Consider the following 27979-nt stretch of genomic DNA (forward strand, 5'->3'; position numbering starts at 1 on the left):
CGACACGGCGGCCGGTGGCGGCAGGAGGCGACAGCCACCACCCTACGGTGGTGGTTTGAGTTTCTTTTCATTATTTCTCTTTCCGTTTACATTTTACAATGCTAAAACCCCAAATAATCACACACACACACACACTAATACAAACACACATAGCCACCTTAAGGTGGCCGGCGGCGGCAGATGGTGGCAGCCACCACCGTGAGGTGGTGGTGGTGGCTGTTCTCAAGAATTCCGACCAAACCAACACTACCTACATGAAATAAGAAACACCCATATGATCTCTTTCTTGCAACGAGTCCAACCACCCTCCTGGTGGCGGTTGGCGACGGAAACACCATGGAGAGGCGGCAGCGGCGGTCTTGACGGTTGCCTAACCCTGGAGAGATAGAGAGAATGACTTGGGGCGACGCTAATGGCAGTAGCAGCAACGACAGAAGAGAACCCTAGCTCGGCCTTTATTGACGGCGACGCAACAACAAACGTCACCGGGAAAGGCGGAGGTGGTGGCGTTAGGCGGAAACACCACGGCTCCTTCGTGCTACAGCGACGGATATAGGCTGAGGCAGCCAACCAAACGCGAACAGCAACGTACCCACGAGCGGCTTCCCAATCCCCCGAGTCTCTTTGTCTTGCCGGCGGCGGAACAAGGTGGCTGCTCCGGTAGTTCTTTGGTGTTGGCGAGGAGGCGGCAATGAAACAGTAGCGAGACGGGTCTTCGCCGACAGCCAAGCCATGATGACATCTCGATGGTGAGGCAGCAGGCGGCGTCGTTCGGGACTCCATCTGGTCGGAAAGCGAGAGGGACATCGGGCGGCGGCTGGGGAGAATGAGGAGGTGGCGCCGGAGGTTGGGAGGCATAAGGGGGAGGTGAGTGACGGCTGCAACATAAAGGCTTAGGGTTAGGGTTTACTTAACCCTTTATACCCGGTTCTCTTCAAAGGTTTGCCATAATGACAAAAGTAGCCCCTCCTCTCCCCATTTCCTTTAAAATAATTCGATAATTACCCTTTGAACCCTCACCATTAAAATCCCTTACAACTTAGGTACACAATTTACCAAACAGTCCCCAAAGTCTTAATTATAACATATTCAGCCCTTCCACCTGATTTCTTTTTAAAATATTTCCCGATAATTACCACGGAGCCCCTGTCTTCATAAATATTTATAAAATGAGTCCCGAACACACACTATTAACCCCTGACTTCTAAAAATGTGGCAATTAACTCCTCGAACCCAACACCCTGCATATATAATTATTTGTTTTAGGCTACCATTCGTCCATTAATTTATTTATTTAACTAATAAATAAACGGGTGTTACAACTCTCCCCCACTTAAATTAGATTTCGTCCTCGAAATCACTACTTACTATTTCTTATATGCCAAACCACTTCTAGTAACATGATCACCGTCTTAGGCACACCCTAGCCTTCCCATGGTAGCTGTGACCAATCCTCGCAAAACCCTAATATCCTCATATGAACGAATTCCTCGTAACAGGATCACATCTACTCCGTCTGAAATCTGCTGTCTCGAGATGATCTGAATCCCTGACAGACCACTCTTACTGAATCATTATCGTTGAATCTAGCCTGTTTATCCGTCAACTGACTACCCAACTCCTGATAACTCGAGGTTCCCACTATAGAACAGGGTCACAGACCCAATTATCCCTGCAGACCACTTATACTTGGACAAGGCTCAGCTGATCCCGCTGTGAGTGACTTGTCACTTCCCAGATCAACCAGCTATTCCGTCCGTACTTGCAACCTGAAACACAAATGCTAACACTGCCCAGACGTTGAAACTGCCCGAACACTGAACTGCCTGAAGCAGTATTTTGCCTCATGGCCACTTGCCAAAACCTATCGAGACCTTCCTGGTCTCAATTCATTCACCAATCATCTAATTTATCGGGTTTCTGCCCGGCTGTGGGGCCAAAGGACTCCTACTTAGTCGTCTCGCACGACCTCTAAATGTGATCCTTCTCTGAAACTAGTTGCGACTAGTTATCATGCCATTGCGGCTCTAACAACCTCCTGATCTAACCGATCGGGTCCATGCGTCGCATCCTGTCATCATCCAATCCGAGACTAAAAGTGATTGCTACCTAACCAATGGTAGCCTTGCATCACAAACGCCCTTTAGCAGTCCATTACTTCCCTGATCTCATAACTGTAGTGGCGTTCCTACAGTCTTATCACTGGCTCAACCAGAGCTAATCCATCTGGGTAATATCGAGATCCAATATGTGGATTTCCATATCCTCACTGCTGCACCCGAACTGGTAGGTACTACTGTTCCTTCCGCGTTCTAACAACACGCTCATGACATCTACCAACCTAGTGAATGCTACGGGTACACCCGCAGACTTACAACACTCTATCACTATCTAGCTGCTAGTGAATGCTACGACTACAACCGCAGACTTACAACACTCTAACACTATCTGCCAACCTGGTGAATGCTACGGCTACACCCGCAGACTCACAACACCCTAACACTATTTGCCAACCTGGTGAATGCTACGGCTACACCCACAGACTTACAACACCCCTCACACTATCTGCTGCTAGTGAATGCTACGGCTACACCCATAGACTTACAACACTCTAACACTATCTGCCAACTTGGTGAATGCTACGACTACACCCGCAGACTTACAACACCCCTCACACTATCTGCTGCTAGTGAATGCCACGGCTACACCCACAGACTTACAACACTTCCAACCCGGGTCGAACACGCACTCGACCTAACCCTCAACTGAACTCCAGTCCTAACCGGAACTCTAACCTGGTTCCCGAAACCTGCTATCACGTGACCCCACTGTATCAGTACCGCACTCATGCCCATGATCAAAGCTTCACAGTAAACCACGAAATCATCTACACCCTCTGGCAGGGTGAGAATCGGTGCCTCGCACGACCGATCTCTGAGAGTCTCGAGGCTGCCTGCTGCTCATGCCCCCAGCGAAGGGCCACCTACTTCTTGGTCAGTCAGGTCAAAAGAACCGCAATCTCGGAGAAGTCCCGTATAAATCTCCGGTAATAACTTGTTAGACCCAGGAAATTCTGAATCTCATATGGATACCTCGGAATCTCCCACTGCATCACGACCTCTATCTTGGCCGAAACAACTAGAATACCCTTCTGGTTGACAAGGTGGACAAGAGATTGCACCTTGCGCAACCAGAACTCACAGTTGGAGAACTTTATAAAAAGTCTCTCCCCCACTTAGATTCGACTAAGTCTTCACATTACATGAGAATTGAAGGATTCCCAATCCTTCTCACTTTCTAATATCCCACTGATGACATCCTGTGCCTGCCAATGCTAGCGCTTAATCGCCGATTAAACCTTGAGATCTCCCATCCTCGGAAATCTCGATGAGTACTCTTGAAATCTGATCCAGTCTGACACCTCAATCCATCTAACATGCTGTCAATTGAAGACCTTAATCTTCACTCTAGCTGACGAATCCTCGTTCCCACTCCCAATCTTGCAGTACCACTGAACTCTAACCGAACACAGCCCATGGGAAAACACAATTCTCTTGAACATCCAGTGACCAACCACTTATGCATCTAACACCCGCGACTGACACTACCCTCTTCCTGTCACCAGTTATGTCCAAGCAACGGTAGTGCCTTGAACTCCAAAGTTCATCCATAAACAATTATCGACCATACCTGAACAATGATAGAACCTCTGAACGCTGACTTCATTGGAGAACAATCACTCCAACCCTGATCGAGTATCCTCTAAATACTACTCCTGCATAGATCCCGACAAAGATCCAAAATGATAACGGTATGCGTGGAACCCACTCCGCAAGATGCGTCCCTCTTTGGGTTCATCAAGGACCTTTCGGCATACAGGATGGCATATATGATCCTTGGTAACCCAAACACTAGCAGAAAAACCGACCCGAGGTCTGACTTATCCAAACTCACTCATAATTCCAAAGCGGTACGTATTCCAAACATCCACCTAATATCATAGAAGATGACATACCTGCAACATCTGGAGGAATACTGACCCCCTTCTGCTGACATGACCAATCCTGCTACCCTGTAGCAGCCTAAACCCTTGGAGTGACAAACTCCCTTGTGTACTTTCTCGTACGCGCTGCACTGACTCAGGCCCTGCTGGCCTTTCACCCGATGATCAGAAGTCATGGGTCTCTTCCCGGGACCCTCTACTATACGCACTAGGCATGCACCTCTCTTTCCAGGGTGCTCCCAAATCGATCCCGCATCTGCAACTCTTGGAAATCATATCCTTTAGGGTCTGACACCCTGTCACACTCACTAGCTCGCTTGCCAATAGCTAAGCTGCAACAACTGGAACATCCTTTGTCCCCAAACTGGGTCGCAAACTCTTCCCTGAAGCTTCTTAGATTCTCTAAGACTCTCACTGATTCGAGTATGGATCCTGTGCTTTCAGTAGTACAGGCCCAATACTACCTTCCACAGCTATCCATACTTTCCTCAGCAATCCTCCCGAATCCTCCAAGTCACTTCCTCAAACTGGTACACCCAAGTCTCACTGAACCTCACTACTAACTCACTGAAATATATCCTAGGCTTCCCTAGGTTCCCGAACTCACCCAGTCCTCAGCTGCTGAAAGATTCCCAGTAATGTCAACTAGCTACCTCATGAATATAGCCACATGCAACAAAGATCAGATAATCCTTCGAGTAAAAGACCCATCCCTAGAATGGTTGGACTCAGACAAGAGCTGCGCAATAGGGTCAAGTCTCTCACTCTGAGATTATCCGGCCTGTGTCCCATGTGACCTAGCATATTCACTTAATAGTTAGCTCACATTACTAAGAGTCCCACAAAGCACAGAGCAAGCAACATTCAGACAATGGAAAATCTAACCATCATATTCCAATCAGATCATTCTCTCCTCTAATCAGGAATCTGTACATGCAATTCAAAGGCTCATACAATCAAGCATAACCTAAATAGGCTATCCTATTACTGGCTGATCAGTACTAGCATGCAAGTCTACAAGCACATACAATAGGCATATAAGGCATCCTCCTAGATCCTTAGCCCTAATCTAGCATGAAACTCTCATAACCATATCATATCATATCATAACATAACATGTATGGGTATCTTGGGGAAAACTTACTTGAGCTCGGCTGATTGCACGCATCACACACTTTGTTCTTCTCAAAGTTCTTTTCTCTTTTCAGATTCTTTTTAAACTCCTTTTTATAAAATGGATTTACTTTTGAAAATTTTCATACCAAGCCCTTAGTTTAAGTTCAGACACACTCGAGAGTATGTCCGAATCCCTCAAACCAAGGCTCTGATACCAACTTGTAACATCCCAAAATTCAAGACCAAAAATTTCGTTTTTTATATAAAACCATCAACATAAAACCATTCATATTAATATCTCATGTCAAAACCAAAGTGTCAATAATCAAAACATATTATCATAAAACCATATCAGAGTGTAATCCCAAAGATCTCATGTGCAGAAAACATAGTGTGATGCGCTGCGATCAAGCCGGCTCCTTTCCTTTGAAAACGAGTACCTGAAACCAAAACTGTAAACCGTAAGCACGAAGCTTAGTGAGTTCCCCCATTATACCACATACCATACAATCACATACAATACATTCTGCCAGACAATTCTGGGGTGCCCGACCTACCCGGTCTGGCCATTCTGGGGTGCCGACCTACCCAGTATGACCATTCTGGGGTGCCGACCTACCCGTATCAAGCCATTCTGGGGTGCTGACCTACCCGTGTCAAGCCATTCTGGGGTGCTGACCTACCCGTGTCAAGGCATTCTGGGATGCTGACCTACCCGTGTCAAGCCGTTCTGGGGTGCTGACCTACCTATCGGTCCTAACAACCGAACCTCGGGGACTATTCCACCCCTACTGCTACTATCACATATATCATAACATAAACATATTATCAGACATATCTGGGGTGTCCGAACTACCCTTCGGTCCTAACAACCGAACTTGGGGACTATTCTCCCCTACTACCACTATCACATATAACATATCATGCCAACATACAAACATATCATAACATACTGTCAGACACATCTGGGGTGCCTGACCTACTCTTCGGTCCTAACAACCGAACTCTACTACTATCACATATAACATATCATGCCAGCATATAACATATCAGGTAGTAGCAAACCTAGATGATATCACAAAGACAATCATCCAACATACAACTCCTACTGGTGGGCCGGCATTGTGGCCGTAGACCCACCGCTACTGGAAGGTAACTCACCTCACACTGCTGAAGTCCCATAGACACAATCCCACACTGCTGAAGTCCCGCAGACTCAACCCCAGCTGCTGGCTGACAGATTCCCGAACTGTCAACACCAAAATAACACCCAACTAATAATTGGGTTCCACTACATAACCATAAGTACATACTTTGGATAATTACTACATTACCCCGTTCTAGGCTTTATTCAAGCCCAAGGCCCAATCCAAAACCCAAAAGTCCAACTATGGCTCAAAGCCCAACATATGGCCCAATTTTCCAAATTGGGCCCAAACCCTTACAAGGTCTTACCATAAGGCCCAACCATTTAGTCCAGTCCAACATTCAACATTCTAATGGCCCAATATCACATAATCATAAAGGCCCAAACTATGGCCCATCTATGGCCCAATTTTCCAAATTGGGCCGAACTCCTCATATGGGCCTTACCTGAAAGCCCATTAATTATTCTAGTCCATTTGCTTGATCTTGGATGGCCCACTAATAACTCAATCATCAAGGCCCAATAGAAAGGCCCAACAATAACCCAAGTGAAATTAGGGTTTCACATAAAATGGTGATTAGGGTTAAGTTTCCTACTTAACCCATTAAGGACTTAATCCATTAAGTCCAATATTGCTTAGATTAGTCTTTGCCAATGATTATTATTTAATATCTCAAGTTATTAAATAATTCCCGTGTGTGCGTCCCGATTAATTCTCAAAATTAGGGTTTTATTGGCATTAGGGTTTTCCAATCCAAATATTAGCCCATTTATCAATTTGTTGGCCTTTTATGTCAATTAGGGCTTTATTGGGCCTATTAGGCCCACTAGAATATCATTAAGCTCATTAGGGTTTTCACTAAGCCCATTAGGCTTCATTGGGCCCATTAGGGCTTCTTTGGGCCCATTAGCGTTTCAAGCACCCCAAACGAGTCAACACAATCCGACAAGGCACACCGCCACCCGACACGGCGGCCGGTGGCGGCAGGAGGCGGCAGCCACCACCCTATGGTGGTGGTTTGAGTTTCTTTTCATTATTTTTCTTTTCGTTTACATTTTACAATTCTAAAACCCCAAATAATCACACACACACACTAATACAAACACACATAGCAACCTTAAGGTGGCCGACGGCGGCAGATGGTGGTAGCCACCACCGTGAGGTGGTGGTGGTGGCTGTTCTCGAGAATTCCGACCAAACCAACACTACCTACATGAAATAACAAACACCCATACGATCTCTTTCTTGCAACGAGTCCAGCCACCCTCCTGGTGGCGGTTGGCGACGGCAACACCATGGAGAGGTGGCAGCGGCGGTCTTGACGGTTGCCTAACCCTGGAGAGATAGAGAGAAGGACTTGGGGCGACGCTAATGGCAGCAGCAGCAACGACAGAAGAGAACCCTAGCACGGCCTTTATTGACGGCGATGCAACAGCAAACGTCACCGGGAAAGGCGGAGATGGTGGCGTTAGGCGGAAACACCACAGCTCCTCCGTGCTACAGCGACGGACACAGGCTGAGGCAGCCAACCAAACGCGAACAACAACATACCCACGAGTGGCTTCCTAATCCCCCCGAGTCTCTTTGTCTTGCCGGCGGCGGAACAAGGTGGCTACTCCGGTGGTTCTTTGGTGTTGGCGAGGAGGCGACAATGAAACAGTAGCGAGACGGGTCTTCGCCGGCAGCCAAGTCATGATGGCATCTCGATGGTGAGGCAGCAGGCGGCGTCATTCGGGACTCCATCTGGTCGGAAAGCGAGAGGGACATCGGGCGGCGGCTGGGGAGAATGAGGAGGTGGCGCCGGAGGTTGGGAGGCATAAGGGGGAGGTGAGTGACGGCTGCAACATAAAGGCTTAGGGTTAGGGTTTACTTAACCCTTTATACCCGGTTCTCTTCAAAGGTTTGCCATAATGACAAAAGTATCCCCTCCTCTCCCCATTTCCTTCAAAATAATCCGATAATTACCCTTTGAACCCTCACCATTAAAATCCCTTACAACTTAGGTACACAATTTACCAAACAGTCCCCAAAGTCTTAATTATAACATATTCAGCCCTTCCACCTGATTTCTTTTTAAAATAATTCCCGATAATTACCACGGAGCCCCAGTCTTCATAAATATTTATAAAATGAGTCCCGAACACACACTATTAACCCTCGACTTCTAAAAATGTGGCAATTAACTCCTCGAACCCAACACCCTGCATATATAATTATATGTGTTAGGCTACCATTCGTCCATTAATTTATTTATTTAACTAATAAATAAACGGGTGTTACACATGTTCTATTAATCGGTTGCCTTCATTCACCAACACAAAACACAAGCCTACCATTACCATTAATGGGTCTTTAAACGTAAACCCCCTCCCCCCACCATCACCATCATCATCGACCTCTGCATCGGCAAACCACCATATGGTATTCAATCACCATCATTGTTCAACGTCGAATCATCATATAATCACCATCCACCTTCTGCCATGAGTTACAAAACCGTATGAGTTACAAAACCACTAGGTCATCACCTTTAAGCCACCAATAAACACCATTGTCTCAAGCAATCAAAAATTTATAGCACTTTACCCATGTCAACAAAATCCTAAAAAAATTTACTTCAAATGAGTTTTAGATCAAAGTGATGGGTTTTGAGCAATACATCAATCCTATGGTGTACATGCAAACCCTAATAGCTTTGGATCTAGTTTGTCTAATGAACATGCAATTGATAATCCAAAGCCATAAACCCTAGATCTAATAAACTATAACTGAAATTAGGGTTTAGATCTTACCTTTGATTGTTATATAGCAATAACAATCAATCCTTGCTTTGATTGGCTTCAGAAAGCTTAGTGCCTCAAGTGTTGCACCTCTAATGGAGTCACATACACCACTAAGCAACTTGGATGAAGAGGGAGGAGAGAGGAGGCACCAAAAACGGCTGGAAACCCTAAAGGATTACTTGTCCACGTTTTTGGGGCTTAAGGGTCCTTTATATACATGTAGGCTATTAGGGTTTACAACTAGGAAACCCTAATCTGGCTGCTTAAGCCCTAAGCAGCCCATGAACTCCTTTAACATATCCCTTGGACGATTTCTAATGGGCTTCCCATAGAATTCGTCCAACCTATATATTATTAGGTGATCCATAGCCCAATTGTAATTATCTTATAACTACAAATCCAGTCCCCTAAGTTTAATTAATCTCTTTTAGCCACTAAATTAATTCTTAATTAATTATTGACTAATATTAATTAAACAATATGATTTCTCCTTTAATATATTATTCTTATAATATATTAATAAATCATAATTAAACCTTTCTCTCCTTAATTCATCCTACATATTGTTATGGTGAAGGCAACCCAAAAAGACCATGCTCATAATCGGGTCAAGTACATACCAAAATAGTTATGGACTTAGACACTAATCCAACAGTCTCCCACTTGGATAAGTCTAATAACTATTTTGCGTAACTTCAGAACCTGATCAGCAATCGTAGCTTTCAAAAGCCGCTGTCAACTCTGATCTTATCAGATACGCGTGTCCTTTAGATAAGGGATCATATATTCCTCCATTCTCAAGATATCGTATAGGCACAAGACATGAATTTCGATCATTCTCTCTATACTGTTTCCCGACTTCCGATTTATGACAACTGACAACAGACTACAATTGAACACATCAACTTAGTCCCGGCTTGGCCAAGCGCTTAGGGTGTCATCACTAAATCATCAAGAGGCCCACATATATCGCTTTTATCCCACTTTGGGTAAAAGGAATGGATAAACTTCGACTCAAATGCTCGCTTGCATTTAGTGATCGAATCACACATAACAATAAGTTTTATAACTCCAAGTTACTGGTGCGTTTTCTTATTATCAATGCTCAACCGACCAACAAATAACAACTCACACGTCTCGGTTTCAAGAATATACAATGTTATCGTCTCACAATTACTCATGATAAAAACATGAAGTGATTCAAGTGAGCGTGGGTTTAATCCAATACTCTAATCTTATTAAAGCACTCATGAACTCTGCAGCAAACTTGTGCTATGTCTAAACACTTAGGCAATCTACAGACAGATTCATGACAGTCTTCCTTCATACCTACTTCCAACGTATGACCGACTGTGGAGGTTCGAATAACCCAGTTATTCTGGAAGTCAAAACATGCAAAGTGAAACGCAATAATAATATTAATCCTATATGTCCCCAAAACTTTTGAGCGTAAATAAAAGCACTTTTATTCAAACACCATATTGATTACTCATTATTCATTGCTTACTGTTTCAGAAAATCAACTTATTACTTGAATTATAACCACAATTGTCCCATGCTCCAAGCATGCACACTTTGGTTTCCTATGGCCATACTTTGTGAAATAGATCGATTGAAAAACTTTTCCAATGAAACTCATTTCACAATCCCCAATCCTTATTATTAGTATAAGAATATCAAATTCTTGCCACTTTTAGAATATGTCAGATTCTAACATTTTATGCAATGATTCTTTCGTAATGTCACAGCACAAAAGTCACCAAGACCCGGCTAATAAAATTACAAGGTATTCTATCGGAAATTGTTACAAGACAATTCCATAGACGTGAAGTCTCACATTCAAAGTACATTCCTTTGAACATCCTTCTCGCATAAAAGTTTCTAATCTAGACATATTTCTTAATATCCAACTCCCATTAATGGAAACATTTCCATATTTGCCATATGACAACTCATTCTTAATAGAATCTTATCTATTCATAATAACGTCAATATGGTCCATCCAGTACTATACTTCCAACTATTCACAAGCGACCAATCCTCAGCGAACTTTGAATCGTCCTTTGATAGTTGTTTAATTATTTTAGTCAAAACCGATTCTAGTCCCTTTTTCCCTCTTAAAGCCCTAGGCATTTGGAAAATTTTAGAATGGTTAAATATTATAGCATATACAATCGATCCTATACCCGAAGCGTATTGGACGCGATGCATAATGTCTCACATAGAGACGCGATACTTTATCATCCTTCTGCCATAATATTTTATGTGCCATGTTCCCACTATTCGAACTATGAAAAGGGATACCGTAATCATAATCGAATTTTGAGAATGCACTATGTATCCTTAACTAAATTTATTAACGTTTCTCGATCTAAGCTTTAGAATTTTGAAACGAAGTATAATATACTCTCCCTTAATTATAGCAAAACAACTTTTCAACCCTTGCAACTTTGCAAAGTGAATCTTTGTTTTCTATAATTAATATTGCTAACTTGCAATACTTACCATAATAATCATGCTCCCACTAACATGATGATTATTTTCTTACCAGCATAACACTTATGCTCCCACTAGCTTTGACATGTATTCAGAAAACAATTGAACTTCCAGAAAACAATGCTTATTGAATTCCTTAAGTTCATATTTCTAACACCTAATGCTTTGATAAGCCTTTATCAAAGCTTTTTAAGCTCATACACCTTTGCCTTAGATAGCTCACATGTGTGTCTAAACAATTCAGAATTTATGTTACTAAGTCCCAAATGTTCAGACCAATTGCGAAATCTCACAATTCGAACTATGAAAAGGGATGCCGTAATCATAATCGAATTTGAGAATACAATTTTCACAATTACTATCTTCTTAAAAAACTCTCTTAGTGAAAGCATTTCCTCACAATCATTTTCATGAAGGAAGGAAACCTTATGACACTTAGATTTTATGATGCATGTGTTCCTATCCATGTGAATTTGTCAAAACGAAAGTTTGCGACAAATCCAAAACCATATGGACTGAACTTGTTCAATCTTGATTTCTTGCCTCATGGTAACACGAGTGCCCACCATGTCTTCCAAGTAGTTTAGCAACTCACCCTTACATATCAATGTACCTTCCATTGATCAAGGTGCTTGCCTTTATGCATACAAATGAAAACTCATAGAACTCAGAAGCATAACTAACTTAACTGGAATGGCGCAGAAAACAAAATTGTCATCCACGATAGGTTACAAACCTCAAGTCGTGCGCTAGTGATGATCAATTAGGTTTATTCTTGATTTATTCTTGAACTTTTTCAAGACCATTAAGACTCCCACTGACTCCTTGACATATAAGACTCTCTTGTCAAGAAACATTTCTTGACAAACAAATATTCAAGAGTTAGTGTAGCCTTTTGCCAAGTTTAACACTTTACACAATTGGTCCTGGTTGGTCTTTGTCTTATCCAAGACATCACAACTTACCAATTTCAAATGTGCAAGAATAAGAAAACTTTTCCAAATTCCACATTTGTCGAGTGTTATAAACCTACTTAAGATTTGTCACTCATGTCAGAATCTTGACTCTAAGACTTGATATTGGAACGAAGTATGATTGACTTCTTGATTTAACCATTTCTACAATTCTCGATTCCTCTTCTTAGACATGAAATTGCACTAAGACTCACTTAGAGCATCAATTGAGACATGGTTCTTAATCATTAAGACCTATCATAAAACACAATAAAAGGTACTCTCCCTTCTTCTTAGAATAAGAAACTTTTATCTTTCTGCCTACTAGATTTTTCTTATTCGTTCTGCTATTGATTGAAACTCTTTCAATCAAATCAGAATTATACTTAATCTTATAAGTATAACCATATTTACTAAACTTTAGAAAATCATGACGAATATCTTTATCACTCTTGTGGTGGACTTGATCAATGCACAACCTAGTGTACTCGATCTCCTAGTCCTTTTCTTGACACTTTGTCAAAGAATTAGTCTAATTTCCAAATATGAAGTTTCTCATTCATCACGCAACCAAGTTTCATGACTCCAAGTTTCTGTCCAACTGAAACTTGGGCGATGAGAATCTTCCCTTATTTGGCAAATTCTCGACATTTCCACAAATAACATAATAAAGAATCCATTATTGCTAACAATAGAAATAATCAAACATCAATTTTTCATACACACCATTGCAAGGATAAATAAATAAGACAACATCAAAATTTATTCTATTGTGGAAAAATTTGTCCTTACAATGCAATTCAACTGAAAAACTATGCTATTTCATATTTCTTATCATTCTATCCTAAGTCTAGAGTAGCAGCTCAAAAATCTGATCCTCGAGTCCATGCGATCGAAATCCATTTCTTCATGATCAGATTCAACATGCTTCTTCCTTAAGCTTCCTCTCTTTTCTTCGATCCTGAAAAACATCAAAATGTAATCTTATCACACCATGTATTAAGAATCAAAAATAGGAACTTATAGAGTTAGTTGATGGATTTTACCTGAAGTAGAGCCATACGTCTTGACTCTCCCATCTCTTAGATCTCTCAGGTAAACAGGACAGCTTCGTCTCCAATGCCCCTTTTCTTGGCAGTAGAAGTAGATGGACTCTTTTGGAATGACACAAGGAACTATCTCAGAATTTACCTTTTCTGGATTTCCAATGTCACCATTTTCAATGTCCATTGAAGTTTGGGAGTTTGATTTGCCAGACAAATTTGCTCGATCAGCACGCCAAATCATTTCTGATTCAGCAGCTATAAGCAAATAGGTCAAATCAATGAGGGTCACGTCATGGTCCATCATATAGTACTCTCTAACGAACTCACTATATGATTCAGGAAGTGACTGAAGAACCCAGTCAACAGCCAACATTTCTGAGATATCGACACCCATTATCCTTAACCTATCAATGTGTGACTTCATCTCTAAGATGTGTGCACACACAAGTTTCCCATCTTCGTGTTTACTTGCCAAAAGGGCTTGAGTGAGCTTGAACTTTTCAAGCCTTTGAACTTGTGGGTTAGGGAGAATAATTGGAGGAGGTGGAGGAAGTGAAGCATGACTCTCATTTCCTTGATCGTATCGTGGAACGTCATCTTTATTTGGAAAGCTTGTTCCAAGGGACTTGGGAAGACCATTGTAAGATTTAGACATCTACAAAACGGGAGAAAATTCAAGTTAGTTGATAAGAATCCTTGATGTAACACCCAAATGAAACATCAAGGCTAGGATCCAACACAATACTCTACAACCTAGAAGAGGGATGCCGTAATCTAGTTGCAGAATATTTGAAGGTAGGTAAATGACGATTTACCAATTTCCATCATGAAAAACGAAAAAGAAATTTAAGTTTTAAATAAATTGAAACTCCTAGATCTTTTGAGATTCATTGAACTTTTCAGTGGCATGTTTAATCTCGATTATGCCCTTTTATTTGTGACTGGGATGTCGAGGATCACAAACAAGGTGTGAATAACCATACGAATCACGTGGTGCACCCAATTGCTACTATCACCTAATCAATGTGCCGGTTAGCCACACACGCTCCATTGATCTATGATAAACATCGAGCCACCCTTCACCACCAATGCCAAACCCAAATTAGTGTGTCGGTTAACCACACAACCTCCACTAACGTTTCGACAAGGGTACAAAGTGTAATTCCATGGATTAGCATACAATTCCACATTTTTCCTAAAGTAACTATGATTTGGGAATTTGTAAAAGAATTTAGTTACTTTGTACTTCATTATACTTATAATGGAAGGTTTCGTCATATCCTACCCGTTCGGCTAACGACCCTTCACTAGTCAAGAGTGCGGTGGGTAAGAGTGGATACCCATTCAATCGCCATTTTATAGGCAATTTCCTTAAACACCCCTTATAGATCAGCTTCGTGAATGAGGCCTACTAACGGTAAGACTGACTGTTTACTCATACATATATATAATATTAGACTTTTAAGGTTATATATAGTATAGGGTGTATTTTACACTTTTAAAATACTAGGTGGTCTAATTTAATAAATTATACTTTTAATTTTAATTAAATGTAAACCAAAACTTTATGGGTTTATAAAATCTCCTTTAATTATACATCTTAATTAATAAATAAAACCATAAGGGTGTAACTTGAACTTTTTCAAAAAATACGAGGGTTTTAGAATTTAACATTTCAAAATTAAACTTTTAATTAACTTTTAAATTCCAAAACTTGAGGGTAAGTTAATTCCAAAACCTTGAGGGCAAGTTTTGAAACCTTTCAAAACATTTGGGTTTAACTATTTAAATTTCAAAAACAAAACTTTTAAGTTCAAATTTAAACTATAAAACCTAAGGGGGAAAATTGAAACTTTTTCACAAGATAATTCAAATCTAAATTACAAATAATCAATCTTTATCTAATAAAACAAAAGATTATCTAAATTTGACAATTATCTTCTATTTTGGCAAGGATAATCACCCAATATCAATAAAAATTGGATTTTATGAATTAAAAACGTTTATGGTAAGTATCCCAAGCCAAAACAGCAACAAAATCGCCAAAAAACGCTGCCAGATCCATGGACTCGCCGAGTCAGGGACTGGACTCGCCGAGTCGGCCTGACTCGCCGAGTTCATCCACTGACTCGCCGAGTCGGAGATTCAGAAGGCAAAAAACTTCGTTTTTCATGCAAAAATTGATCAAACAAGCATCAAATTCACTAACAAACAGCCCTAGGCTCTGATACCACTGATGGGTTTTGAGCAATACATCAATCCTATGGTGTACATGCAAACCCTAATAGCTTTGGATCTAGTTTGTCTAATGAACATGCAATTGATAATCCAAAGCCATAAACCCTAGATCTAATAAACTATAACTGAAATTAGGGTTTAGATCTTACCTTTGATTGTTATATAGCAATAACAATCAATCCTTGCTTTGATTGACTTCAGAAAGCTTAGTGCCTCAAGTGTTGCACCTCTAATGGAGTCACAAACACCACTAAGCAACTTGGATGAAGAGGGAGGAGAGAGGAGGCACCAAAAACGGCTGGAAACCCTAAAGGATTACTTGTCCACGTTTTTGGGGCTTAAGGGTCCTTTATATACATGTAGGCTATTAGGGTTTACAACTAGGAAACCCTAATCTGGCTGCTTAAGCCCTAAGCAGCCCATGGACTCCTTTAACATATCCCTTGGACAATTTCTAATGGGCTTCCCATAGAATTCGTCCAACCTATATATTATTAGGTGATCCATAGCCCAATTGTAATTATCTTATAACTACAAATCCAGTCCCCTAAGTTTAATTAATCTCTTTTAGCCACTAAATTAATTCTTAATTAATTCTTGACTAATATTAATTAAACAATATGATTTCTCCTTTAATATATTATTCTTATAATATATTAATAAATCATAATTAAACCTTTCTCTCCTTAATTCATCCTACATATTGCTATGGTGAAGGCAACCCAAAAGGACCATGCTCATAATCGGGTCAAGTACATACCAAAATAGTTATGGACTTAGACACTAATCCAACACAAAGATCACAAGTATAACTTCCTATAACTCACTCATATCTTAATAATTGAGTTTTAATGATTTTGAAAGTTTTAAGAGCTCATTAATAGTGGATTCCAAATTTTAGCTTGGATATATTAATGCAATGTTGATTTGAAACTTAAAATGATTATTTGAAACTAAATTAAAGCCAATGAATCCATCAATGGTTGGAGGCTATCTTTTTGGATGTTTGAAACTAAATTAAAGCCAATGAATCCATCAATTGGTTGGAGGCTATCTTTACGGATGTTTTTAACCCTAAATTCATGATTTAGTAGTACTACTAAGGTTTTAATGACTTGTACTCTAGTATTTAATCATGAAATTTGATAAAAAAAATTATAAGACCCTATATATTTAATGTAGTTATACTTTTCATGATTGAGTTCTAGTTGTGATTCTAATGTCTTCAGTAATCTTTATGAGTGGAATGAAGGTTAGGATAAAGGGTATGGTCACCATCAACCCACTAGAAAAGTGTTGCCACCTATGTGTCACGTCATCTCACTACCTCTTCACTACCAAATCACTAGCCATTGGAAATGGTCACCATTCTACAAACATTTTCCTTTATTCATGTAACCAATGAAAATAAAGATTTTTTTTTATTCTAACCTTAAAAAAAGAAACGGTCAAAAAAGGTTAGCCAATCAAATCTCTCGTCTTCGTCTGTCTCCGGCACCACTCTACAGCCAACCCACCAGCCTCTGGGGTGGTGTTTGTTGAGTTTTTATTCAAAATTTGTTTCAAAAAACATAATATTTAGGCAATAGAAGACGTGATAATTTCGAATAACATAAACAAGTTTAAACCCACCAAGGATCATCTTGCAAGTTGTAGAAAGATCTAAACACCAACCAAAGAAGAGATGAAGAAATAACAACCTTTGTAGTTCTTTGGGTCCTCTTGCGAAGCTTCGAAATTGATGTAGAATGATGAAGTTTAGAGACACCAACAATTACTCAATTTGATGTAGACTGCAAGTTCTTTGTAAGAAAAGCTCTTAATCTCTAAGCTTGAAGTTCAATATTGAATTCAAAAGAGTATAATATGAGCAAGTAATATTCATGCATTAACAAAAGATGAGAGAGTTATGCAACCCTATCCATCTTACAGTTTTGGGTGTACCACAAATGAAGGCTTGAAAGCCTTCATAAAGTAAAGCTATTACTCATAAGTTCTTAACCAAGTAAGCCCTTATGTACCTAGACCATGTTGTCCCCCATGCTTGTAAGACATGACCTTACTTTCAATTAAACTAACCAAAAGTCTCATGCCTTATCTTCTTCCTTCTAGTTTCGGCTTTTAAGAGGAAAAGGGAAAGCAAGTCTTTTATATTTTATAACCAAAGCTTATAAAATATAAACTTTGACCTTTTGGTAAAAAAAAAAGATTTATCTAGTCCAAAAATATTGTGCATGACATATTAATTCGTACCATATGAATTATGTAATGTTACTTGTTAATTGAAATTAGACAAAATTACAAAAATGGTCCCTGTTGTTTGCCAAAAGTCACAAAGTCAGTCCCTATTAATTTTTTTTTGATGTAAATGTGGTTTGCAAAACTTGCACAGATGGCCATTTTTACTAACGTCGTTAGTATTCAACCGTTAGGGACTGAATCTGTAAGGGCATTTTCGTATTTTCAAATATAAAGGGACTGTATTCGTGACATTTGATAAACCACATGGACTATTTTTGAAGTTTGTTTGAAAAAGTGAATTAATTGGCTGAAGAAAGGGGGGAGGGCTTGCGACCTCCACCCCATTATATTACAAAAGCTTTAACCAATTGAGCTAAATGTTCACTTGGTTATATCTTCCTAAAACTTATTTATATAATAACGAAAAGGTTAATACATAAACAATAAATAAATTACAAAAAACATTTTTTTACATAATTAATAAAATAAAATGTATTTTAGTCGTATTATAAAAAAATAGTTTTTTACAAACAATTTGTATGTATTTTTATGTATTTCAGCTCAATTGGTTAAAGCTTTTGTAATATAATGGGGTAGAGGTCGCAGGTTCGAGCCCTCACCCATTCCTTCAGCCAATTAATTCACTTTTTCAAACAAACTTCAAAAATGGTCCCTGTGGTTTATCAAATGTCACGAATTCAGTCTCTTTATACTTGAAAAGACGAAAATGCCATTACAGATTCAGTCGCTAATGGCTGAATACTAACGACCTTAGTAAAAAGGGTCATCTGTGCAAGTTTTGCAAACCACAAGGACCATTTACATCAAAAAAATTAATAGGGACTAACATTTTGACTTTTGGCAAACCACAGGGACTATTTTTGTAATTTTGTCTTGAAATTATTATTTCCTAGAAATAAATAATTTCCAATTAATTATAAGAGTTTATTGAATATTTATTAAAATAAGTTTATTAAAATCAGTTTCTAATAAATAATCAATTGTATCAAGTTGTTGTTAGTGTGAACCATTAGTATCATATGTTAATTACCAATATCACTTTAATATTATTCTTAAGCATACAAGATCCTTCAATCTCCCACTTGCATAAGACTCATATTAGACTGATATAGATAGTGGTGAATGTCTAGCAACATTTTAATCTCCTTTTGTCACAGACATCATGTTAAACATGAGATATGGATCGCGATCAATCTCATTAGGTGTTCAACTTTTGGTAAGGCGCCTTAGATGTCTAACTCTCAACACATAAGAGGAACAAATCCCATCTTGACTACATAAGCCTCTTGCATAGTTCATACCATACCTAAAAATGGCTTTTATAACTGCCCGATTAAGGACCAACGTTTGACCATATCTAAGCATAGAACTCCCTACACTTAAGTCACACTATGTATCTTAGGTGTTAAGGATACAAAGATAGTACCTTTTAATCAAGTATCATTCATGAAAGCTATCCATGAAATGATCTTGATGCGGGTCAGTTCAATACAAGTTCTCTGACAAGTACCAATGAAACTTGGTTACAACCCATTGCCTACCTTCATCTGCTGAAAGTCAACCAATCCATTTCATATTAGTCTTACTTCATAATACTGACTATGAACTTTTAGAATAATAAGATTATTCATGGATTAAACATGCTAATATAGAACACAATAAGTATTGATATTGTGATCATATCTCAGTATATCAAAACATTATATAATAGTTGTTGTCACAATGTTATAATATCCCAATACTAAATCCAAATCAAAATCCTATTTCTAGAATAATAAAGTCTTATAGCTGAATTGTGACTATTCATACTTAGCTCAGAAGAAGGAGTTTATTAAACTTAATTTGTGTGAATTCTGAGAATACTATCATCTCCATATTTGAATTTGCTCTATGTATAGTTAAATATCTTGGAGTATATGATTGGTGTTCTTTCGTGACATAGAGTTGTTGGGTTTTGAGCAAACTAACACTCCTAAGGTCTTCATGCAACCCTAGAAACCTTGGATCTATGTTTGTCTAAAATACATGCAAAATAATTTTCCAAGGTTCATAACCTATCTAGCATACATGGGGTACTTTTAAACATAAAAGATACTAGAAGAATTACATACCTTTGTTAGTGAGTTGATTCCTTGGGAGTTTGAGAGCCAAGCACCAATAATGTGAATGCCTCAAATGGAAATCACAAATCACCACAAACTTGGAAAACTTATGAGAGAGTATCCAATCACTCTAGAAATTCGGCCACTCTTATGCACACACACATAGTGCCTTCTCAAGCACCATAAGCCTCTTTATATAGTGTAGATGATTAGGGTTATGAACCATGCAAACCCTAATAACCCATGTCTTTTCCTATTCCAAGGATCCATGGGTTAAAAGCTCCATGGATCATCCATGGACTCCCATTCAAGCTTAGCCCATTTCCTTATGAGTGTTAGCCCACACTATATAAGTACAATAGCCCATTATTTAATTAGTCACCTTATGATCACTAAATGAATTCATAATTAATTTAAGATTAATACTAATTAAATAATACAATTTCACATTAATATATTATAACTTATAATATATTAGTAGGCCGCAAATATACTCTTCTCATAATGTTATCCATATAAATAGTTCGCGTGAAGTGCAACCCAAATGGACCATGTCGGGTCGGGTCAAGTATATACCAAATAAGTTATGGACTTAGACACCTTATCCAACAGTGTCCTACTTGGAGAAGTCTGATAACTGTATTTGCCTATATAGCTTCAGGAACCAACCGACAATCGTAGCTCTTGAAAACTCTGTTGAACTATGAAGCGCCATTTTAGATAAGTGATCATATAATCCTCTACTCTCATGATATCAGCCGGACAAATACATGGAACAATGTCTTACTTATTGTCCAGCAGTTTGTTTCCCGATTTCCGATTTGTTTGACAAAGAACTTAATCGAACACATCAATTTAGTTCTGACCGGGCCCGATACATAGGTCAAAACAAAATCATCGAGGGGCCCAGATATCGCTTCTATTTCTAGAAGGAACAGATAAACTTCGACTCATATGCTTGTTCTACTACTTATTGAATTGAACACAAAGGCACGTTTTATAACATCAAGTTACTGATGCGTTTACGTGCAATCAATGCACAACCAACTCATAGGGAACAACTCATATCTCTAGGTTTGAAGACTTATATGATATTACCGTCTCACGATCACTCGAGATAAATTCCATGAAGTGATACAAGTGAGCGTGGGTTTATTCCAATACTCATAACTTATGAGTACTCATGAATGTTGTAGCAACCATTGCTATGGCTAAACACCTTTAGTCATCTACAATCCCAATTCATGACAGTCTTGATTCATACCTACTTCCGACATATGACCGACTGTGGAGAGTTTGAACAAACTTATTATTCTGGAAGTCAAAACATGCAAAGCTGAAACAATAGTAAATAATTGACAATGATAGCAACACCTTACTCATGAATAAATCACAACTTTTATTCATCATCAAACGTCGATTACATTTTACAAGTTTCAGTAATAACTATCTAATTTGTAAAACTAATATCGTCCCTCAGCCCGATGCGCCTCGCATGCTGCAAATGCCTAACCCTCGTCAGTCCCTTCGTAAGGGGGTCTGCAGGGTTCTCATCCGACGATACCCTCTTTGCCACGAGGAGTCCTTCTTCTATCTTGTGTCTTATGAAGTGATATTTTCTGTCAATGTGTCGGGATCTGCCATGATCTCTTGGTTCCTTGGCTAAGGCAACCGCACTATTGCTGTCACAGAAAATCTCCATAGGCTCCTTAATAGCTGGTACAACTCCAAGGTCTCCGATGAAGTTCCTCAGCCATGTCGCCTCCTTTGCCGCTTCACTCGCTGCTATGTACTCTGATTCACAAGTCGAATCAGCTATAATCTCCTGTTTGGAACTCTTCCAAGTGATTGCCCCTCCATTTAGGGTAAAGACCCAGCCCGACTGAGAGCGGAAGTTATCCCTATCAGTCTGAAAGCTAGCATCACTATACCCTACTACTCTCAAGTCATCACTCCCACCAAGGGTAAGGATCCAATCCTTAGTCCTCCGCAGGTACTTGAGAATAGTCTTTACCGCAGTCCAATGGGCCTTGCCAGGGTTCCCCTGATATCTACTGACCATGCTCAAAGCGAAGGCCACATCAGGACGGGTACAAGTCATAGCATACATGATCGAGCCAACAGCGGAAGCATAAGGTAATCGACTCATCTCAGCTATCTCATCTTCTGTACTCGGGCTCTGAGCCTTGCTCAGTTTGGCATTGCTTTGGATCGGTAATTCTCCTTTCTTGGAATTCTGCATGTTGAACCTTTTCAACACCTTATCCAAGTAGATACTCTGACTAAGTCCAATTAGTCTTTTACTCCTTTCTCTTAATATCCTTATCCCTAGGATATAGGCAGCTTCTCCAAGGTCCTTCATAGCAAAGCACTTCCCAAGCCAGGACTTAACCTCCTGCAAGGTTGGGATGTCATTTCCTATGAGTAGTATGTCATCCACATACAGTACCAAAAAACTAACTATACTCCCACTAGCTCTGACATACACGCAGGACTCATCTTCACTTCTTGAGAAACCAAACTATTTGACCTTCTCATCGAAACAAAGATTCCAACTTCGAGATGCTTGTTTCAATCCATAAATGGATTTCTCAAGCTTGCACACTCTATTGGGGTACTCTGCACTGACAAAACCTTCTGGCTGATTCATGTAAACATCCTCAGCCAACTTTCCGTTAAGGAAAGCGGTTTTGACATCCATTTGCCATATTTCATAATCATGAAATGCAGCAATGGCTAGCATAACCCTAATAGACTTAATATTTGCTACTGGTGAAAAGGTTTCATCATAATCAATACCCTGACTCTGAGTAAAACCCTTCGCAACCAGTCGAGCCTTATAATTGTGCACCTTCCCATCCATGTCGGTCTTCTTCTTGAAGATCCATTTGCACCCAACTGTCTTACGGCCTGGTACATTGTCAAGCAAGTTCCAAACTTGATTGTCATACATGGACTGTATCTCGCTGTCCATAGCCTCCTTCCATTTAGCAGACTCTGGGCTTGCCATGGCTTCCTTAACACTGTTAGGTTCATCCAGACTTACCAGTGTACTGTCACTGATAAATGTATCACCTTCCGTAGTAATATGAAATCCATAATAAAACTCAGGTGTGTTCCTAACCCTTGTGGAACGCCTCGGAAGTATAGACTCGTCAGCTGGATCAACATGAATTTCCTCCTCAAGTTGATTGCTAGTGTCTGAGGTTCCTTCACCAATTGAGTCTTGAATTTCTTCAAGGTCAATTTGCCTCCCACTGTCTCCTTGGTTTATAAATTCTCTCTCTCGAAGGACCCCTCTCCTAGCCACAAAGACCACATTCTCACTGGGTCTGTAGAAGAGGTAACCAAAGGATTTTTGTGGGTAGCCGATGAAAATACACCTTTCACTTCGAGGTTCTAGCTTGTCATGAGTCTCGCGCCTCACGAAAGCCTCGCAACCCCAAATCTTGATATGGTCCAAATTGGGAACTTTCCCAGTCCACATTTCATGAGGTGTTTTGGCAACCTTCTTTGTAGGGACTAGATTAAGGATGTGGGCGACAGTCTCTAAGGCATACCCCCAAAAAGATATTGGTAGCGAAGCTCGACTCATCATAGAGCGGACCATGTCCAACAAAGTTTGATTACGCCTCTCAGCTACACCATTCAGCTGTGGTGTCCTGGGAGGTGTCAATTGTGAGACAATCCCACACTCCTTAAGATAGTCGAGGAACTCAGTACTAAGATACTCTCCACCTCGATCGGATCGAAGCATCTTAATGTTCCTGCCCAATTGATTTTCTACTTCCTGTTTAAACTTTTTAAACCTTTCAAAAGTTTCTGACTTATGTTTGATTAAGTAGACATAACCATATCTACTAAAATCATCAATAAAAGTCACATAATAGCGATTAGCATCTCTTGTGGCGGTTTTGAATGGTCCACATACATCAGTATGTATACGGTCCAACAAACCCTCACCCCTTGCACAAGTACCAGTGAAGGGTGATTTTGTCATTTTTCCAAGTAGACAAGACTTACAACTATCATCCGACTTGAGGTCGAACGACTCCAAGACTCCATCCTTTTGGAGCTGGCCTATGCGTTTCTTGCTTACATGTCCAAGACGACAATGCCACAAAGATGCTTTATCCAAGCTAGTAGAAGAATCAATACATAATACATTATTTCCTAAATTATCTATAACCGATACAGCTTCATACACACCATCACAAGGTAATGCTTTAAAATAAAGAACATTATTAAAGAAAGCATTAATACTACCAACTTCATTATCAAAAGAAAAGGTAAAACCTTGTTTGTACAAAGCATGAAAGGAAATAATATTCCTTGCCATTTCAGACGAGTACACATATTTATTCAAATCTAACTTTAACCCACTATCTAGCAACAAAGTATAAACTCCAATCTTGGCAACATGTGTAACCTTCTTGTTCCCCATGATTAAGTTTATCTTTCCGTGCTCCACATCCTCACTTCTTCTTAGGCCCTGCAAGTCACAACAGATGTGAATACCACAACCTGTATCAAGAACCCAAGAATTAGAATATGGTGAGTTATTAGACAATATAGTGTAAATACCTGCATGGGATGGTTTCACTTTCCCATCCTTGACATCCTGCAAGTACTTTGGGCAGTTTTGCTTCCAGTGCCCCTTATTTTGACAGTAGAAGCATTCAGCATCCTTAGGGATGGCAGAAGGAGTGATAGAACCACCTTTGGTTCCAGATGAGGAGCCTTCAAGGGACTTTCCCTTGGTACCATTCGAAGGGTGCTTCCTCTTCTTCCCTTTGCCTTGCCCGATAGCCAAAACAGGGGTAGTAGTAGGAGTAGGAGTAGTAACAGACTTACTCTTAAGACCACTTTCGGCAGTCTTCAGAAGTCCTTGAAGCTTACTGAGTGTGACTTCCTCCTTGTTCATGTGGTATGTCATACGAAATTGATCATAACACGAGGGCAAGGAGTGCAAAATGATATCAATTGCCAACTCCTCAGGGAAGTTCACATTCAGTTTCATTAGACGGTCCACATACCTTTGCATTTTCTGCATGTGGCTCGTGATTGGTTCGCTATCCTTCATACGGGTAGTGATCATGGAGGAGATTATTTCATACCGCTCTTGATGAGCACTCTGATGGTACCTTTCCATCAGATCCTGATGCATCTCAAAAGGGTAATAGTCCTCATAGGACTTTTGGAGTTCAACTGTCATGGTGGCTATCATGATGCATGCCACCTTGGTGGCATCTCTTTCATGTGCCTGATACTCAGCGACCTCCTCAGGAGTAGTAGTGGACTCATCAAGCTCCTTTAGCTCCTTATCGAGGACATATTCCTTGTCCTCGTAACGAGTGACCATCCTGATGTTCCGGATCCAATCCATGAAGTTGGAACCATCAAAGATGACCCTCCCACAAAGGTTCATGAGGGAAAAGGAGCCAGTAGGGTTAGAGCCCAAAGCATTGTTGTTGGAAGACATCTAAAAAGAAGAAAACAAGTTTAGATTAGATATATCGAATCCTTAATAATACACCCAAATGTAATATTAAGGCTAGGATCCAACACAATATATTATAACTTAGAAGTGGGATGCCGTAATCTAAGCTATAACATATTTGAAGGTAGGTGAATGACGATTCACCAATTTCCACTATGAAAACGAAATGAATTATTAGGTTTAATTGGTTTTGAAATTCCTAGATTCTTTTGAGATTCATTGAACTTTTCAATGGCATGTTTCAATCTCGATTGTGCCCTTCAAGTTTTGTGACTGGGATCCCGAGGATCACAAAACAAGGTGTGAATAACCATGCAAATTCACTTGGTACCCTTAATATTATCACCTAATCAATGTGCCGGTTAACCACACGCGCTCCACCGATCTATGATAAACATTAAGTCACCCTTCGTGATCCTTACTAGTCCAAGTTAGTGTGCCGGTTAACCACACACGCTCCACCAACGAGTTGGTAAGGTACAAAGTGTGAATTTCATGGGTTAGCACCATATTCACATTTTCCTAAAGTAACTAAGATTGGGAATTTATTAAAGGTTTAGTTACTTTATAATATTCATTATTCTTTTAATGAGAATTTAAAGTCATTGTCCTACCCGTTCGGCTAACGACCCTCCACCGATCAAGGAAGCGGTGGGTGAGAATGGACACCCATTAAGTTGCCATTTTATAGGCAACAACCTTATACCCCCCTTATAGACTGGCTTCGTGAATGAGGCCTACTAACGGTAAAACGACTTAATCTTATACATATATATAATAATTAACCATTAATGTTATAAATAATATAAGGGTTGAATTTTAACTTTTAAAACTCTAAGGGTTTGGAATTAAAGTATATTAAAGTATGTGTAACTTTACAAATTCCAAAACTTGAGGACAAGTTTTGAAACTATTCAAAACTTTTCATTTCATAACTTATGAATTAAAGGTTCATAAAATGAAGACTCTTCATTTTCATGTAACTTATGTGTTTTAAGTGTGCATAAATGAAAGTGACATTTGGAAATCCATAACTTGAGGACAAATTATGGACTCCATTAAAACACATAAATGATCAAGAATTATCAATAAACAATTTAGCAAATAATTCCTATGATCTAACAATAATTCATAAGAACATGAACATCATATCAAAAATTCCAAGAACATATGAACACATATCATCATGCAATTTTGATATAAGCCATTATAAATGGATTAGCATAAACATTACACCATCTAAAACAGGTTTTATAACACAAAAAGAGTTTAGGGTAATGTTTCTAGTCCATTTCCAACAGCAAAACTCGAAAATCTGCATTCTGAGGCTTCTACTCGTCGAGTGCAAGAACCTACTCGACGAGTAGGATGAATTTACTCATGGACTCGGCGAGTCCCCCCATGGACTCGGCGAGTTCATGCTGCAGAATGCAGAAAACTTGAGTTTTTCAACAAGTTTGCATCAAGTATCAAAAAAACAAGCCTAGGCTCTGATACCACTGTTGGGTTTTGAGCAAACTAGCACTCCTAAGGTGTTCATGCAACCCTAGAAACTTTGGATCTATGTTTGTCTAAAATACATGCAAAATAATTTTCCAAGGTTCATAACCTATCTAGCATACATGGGGTACTTTTAAACATAAAAGATACTAGAAGAATTACATACCTTTGTTAGTGAGTTGATTCCTTGGGAGTTTGAGAGCCAAACACCAATAATGTGAATGCCTCAAATGGAAATCACGAATCACCACAAACTTGGAAAACTTATGAGAGAGTATCCAATCACTCTAGAAATTCGGCCACTCTTATGCAAACACACATAGTGCCTTTTCAAGCACCATAAGCCTCTTTATATAGTGTAGATGATTAGGGTTATGAACCATGCAAACCCTAATAACCCATGTCTTTTCCTATTCCAAGGATCCATGGGTTAAAAGCTCCATGGATCATCCATGGACTCCCATTCAAGCTTAGCCCATTTCCTTATGAGTGTTAGCCCACACTATATAAGTACAATAGCCCATTATTTAATTAGTCACCTTATGATCACTAAATTAATTCATAATTAATTTAAGATCAATACTAATTAAATAATGCAATTTCACATTAATATATTATAAATTATAATATATTAGTAGGTCGCAAATATACTCTTCTCATAATGTTATCCATATAAATAGTTCGGGTGAAGTGCAACCCAAATGGACCATGCCGGGTTGGGTCAAGTATATACCAAATAAGTTATGGACTTAGACACCTTATCCAACAGAAGTCTCTTAGCTTGATTAAGTATACCCTCGAAGTCACAAAGATTTCTATGTGATCCTTGAAT

The sequence above is a fragment of the Lactuca virosa genome, chromosome 3, assembly GCF_052849685.1.
Source record: "Lactuca virosa cultivar CGN04683 chromosome 3, Lactuca_virosa_CGN04683_v6, whole genome shotgun sequence".
Taxonomy (NCBI): Eukaryota; Viridiplantae; Streptophyta; class Magnoliopsida; order Asterales; family Asteraceae; genus Lactuca; species Lactuca virosa.